The following is a 3,827-nucleotide window of genomic DNA, read 5'->3' as shown; positions in this document are numbered from 1 at the left end:
TAGCTTGCATCATGCCATGCGCTCTGACTCAACACTCTATGGCAGTCTCACAGGAAATGATGCCACTTTTCAATTGAAATAGTTTTATATACATTTAATGGAATATTTTATAACTGCCTGACTATCTCCTTCCACTGATTTCCTCATGGCAGTTCCCCTTCAATCACTTCTTTAGTAGCTCCTATGAGTAAGAATACAGTCATTATATGGATTTGGGGGCATCTAGAACAGGGTCATGCTCAGGTCACTCACACCAACTTTGTTAATTTAATCTCAAATAGGGAGGGGTGAACGTGGGGCTAAATCTTGGGGTAACACATTCCTCTCCTAACACTGATATTCAGTTTTGCCTGTCATTGTCCTCCTTTACAGAAGAATTTGTCAGTCACAAGAAAGTCCACACAAGAAAGAAGCCACATAAATGCCAGCACTGTGGGAAATATTTTGCTTACATGTCAGTCCTAGTCATGCATCTGAGAGTCCACACAGGAGAGAAGCCATACAAATGCCAGCATTGTGGGAGATGTTTTTCTTCAAAATCATACCTATTGGCTCATCAGAGAGTCCACACAGGAGAGAACCCAAACATATGCCAGCATTGTGGGAGATGTTTTTCTGATAAGTCAAGCCTAGTGAGACATCAGAGAGTCCAAACAGGAAAGAAGCCACACAAATCCCAGAAATGAACTGACATTATATTTGTCAATAAGCAATACTAAAGAATATATTTTAAATCCTGTGGTGATAAGAAAAGGCCCTTGTGATTTCGTGTGTTAGGTTTGTGTGTCCATATGTCTCTTTATGTTTTTTAATTATATTTTGTGGAGTTGAGGTTTTAATTTCCATTAGTATAGCTTATTGCTTTAGTTTATAAATTTGAGTGGGGATCATGGTGGTGGAATAGGTTAGTTAAACAGAGGGGTGGGATTGGCTGCAGCTGATTAGAACAGTTATGGGAATGATAGCATTTGGAATTTGTGGGATGTTGACTGAAGAAAGTTGGGGACAGGTATTAACAGAAAGGGCTAGTTTGTGGGAATGGCAAAGGGGGCTTTGTTATCTGTGGGACATAGACTGTGGGAATTGGAGGGGGGCTAGGTTTGGAAGAGGGTGATGTTTTAGGTTTTGGGGTTTTAATGTTTGGTTTGGGGAGGGCAGCTCTGACTTAAACACTGAATTTCTGATTCTGTGTTTGCAATAAAGTTTTTGTTGTTTCAACACACTGGACTCATTGGTGTACAGAAATTCTGCATTTGCACAAAATGTACCCTTTCTTCTCTCCTCAGCCCTCAGCTCCTTTCCCAGCCATAAAAACAGAGGCACACACACACACACACACACACACACTCAGAGAGACAGAGCTATATGTACAAAGCAGAGCCTTCCCAGCCTTTCCCTCCTTAGTCCAGCTCTGCAGCTTGGGCTCCATTCCGGAAGGAAGGAAAAAAGGCCGTAGTCCTTCCCTTCTTCCAAAGGCCGCCAGCGGAATAAGCAGCAGCAGCAGCAAAGGCCTTACGGTCTTTGTGCATGCTGAGAAGGGGTCTTTGGGGCATCTGCGCATGCAGACTCTCAGCCCCTGAAGCTGCTCTAAGTGTGGGAAGTGGGGAGAGCCCTCATTCATTTGGGGGAATCTCATGGTTCTGGGATCACGCTGAAAGGGCCTTGGATCCCCTTGAAGCGATGTATGTTAAAAGAGGAGAAGGAAGGAATAAAGGAATGAAAGTGCCAAGGGAAGAGAAGCATAAAGGGACTGCTGAAGTCGGGGGGGGGGGGGGGGGGTTGGATCTGGGTCCTGTTTCAGGCACCTTTCTCCCGGAACCCATTATTAGAGCCTTCCACAGCTCACTATGATGCTTTAAATGACTATTTCACAGATAATATCTCAGATAAGAGCCAAATTGGACATCAGCATTATTGCAGAGGCTGTAAGTGAGGTGTCCATGAGTAAGATCATACTGGATGAATTTGAATCTGAGTACTGAGGATGTGGACAAGCTCCTTTTTAGTGTGAAGAGTGGAACTTGCCCTCCCGACCCTTGCCCTTTTTATATCACCTGAGATATATCATAGATGCATCTCTTAGTTAGGGCTATTTTCCATCATGCTTAAAAGAAGCGGTGCTACGGCCCTTTATGGAAAAGCCCTTCTTAGGTCCCATGGAGATGAACAATTACAGACCGGTCTCCCATCTTCCATTTCTAACCAACATAATTTTGAGGGCAGTTGCTCTTCATCTCCAAGCGGTCTTTTTCAAACTGGCCTCAGGATGGGATACGGAGTCAAAACTGTTATGGTTGCCTTAGTAAATGATCTTTGCTTCAAGGGGGGATGTAACTTACCAAAATTTAAGCTGTATTATTATGCAGCTTGTCTCAAATGACTAGAAGAATGATTCAAATTAGAAAACAATAATTTATTGAATATAGAAAAAGCTAACCTGAATCTTGGTATACATGCATATATGTGGTATACAAAACCAAAATATAATAATGCTTTTAACCATCATGTTATAAGAAGATCATTGCTTAAAGTATGGTATAAAATGAGACATCAATTTTGGGGGTCATTGCAAGAAGCCTATTACAATAGAACAAAGGACAAAGATACTCCATGGCTAAGATATGGAGATTTAATAAAACACAAGAAGGAAAATACAATATGAAATCTATGGAAGAACTTAATGAAAAAGGAAACATGAAGGATTGGTTTTTATACAACCAATTAAACAATCGTTTTAAGGCAGATAATAAAGCTCCTGGGTTAACGATGGATAACAATGAAACAGATAAAATTATTATGGACAAAAAAGGTAAACACATATCCAAATGTTATAAACTATTAAAAGAAAGAGATCTAGAAGATGAAATTATTAAACACAGCATGGTAAGATGGGCACGTGATATAAATAAAACTATAACTATAGAGGAATGGGAAAAATCATGGAAAGGAACAAATAAATTCACTCTGTGCCAAAACTATAAAGAAAATGATATCAAAATGTTATTCAAGTGGTATCTAACCCCCCAAAAACCCACCAGATATACAAAACTGGTAATACTAAGTGCTGGAAATGCGGAGAACCCGAGGGAAGCTTCTTTCATATTGGTGGACATGCATTAAAGCTAAAGGATTCTGGCAAAGGATTCATGGAAGCATCCAAAACATTCTTGATATAAATATTCCCTGTGAAACAAATTTATTTTTACTAAACATGACACACAACATAAAGTCAGTAAAATACAATAGAATTGTTTTATGTATGGTCTCATGTGCAAGGATCTTATTTGCTCAAATTTGGAAATCTACAATTAATCCTTCCATCGAAGATTGGTTGATTAAGATACATAAAGCTATAAATATGGGTATAGTATCTGCCTTACTAAGAGGGAAATCAAAAGAATATTTAGAAATGGAATGGAGTTGTCTTAAAACATTTGAAGAAAAGGGTGATAACATTCTGTTAAATTAATAGTTAATATTTGGTCAATATTTGGTAATTTAAATACTATCATGGGAATATCTCAGTGTAATAAAAATTTTTGAAAATAGAAAAAGGAAGACCCACACACGGAGTTGTTTTGCCACGTTCTGTGTTGCTCCTGGCCTTGCTGCAGGTGAGGGATTGACAGTTCAAGGGTGGCGACACGCTCCAACGCTGCAATGGTCAAAGGAAGTGTTTAGACTTTGCTTGTTGTTTCTTGCTCCCTTCACCCTTAAATATAAGGCCATTCAGACTACATTTTACCCTGGTTCCCAAACCGGTTTAAAAGTTCGAAGTTCACACTCACACCAATTTTAACACAACTCTGTCTGGGGCTTGCACAAGA

The sequence above is a fragment of the Sceloporus occidentalis genome, unplaced genomic scaffold (assembly GCF_023333645.1).
Source record: "Sceloporus occidentalis isolate IW3139 unplaced genomic scaffold, rSceOcc1.0.p SCAF_21, whole genome shotgun sequence".
NCBI lineage: Eukaryota > Metazoa > Chordata > Lepidosauria > Squamata > Phrynosomatidae > Sceloporus > Sceloporus occidentalis.
This window is presented reverse-complemented; position numbering follows the sequence as displayed.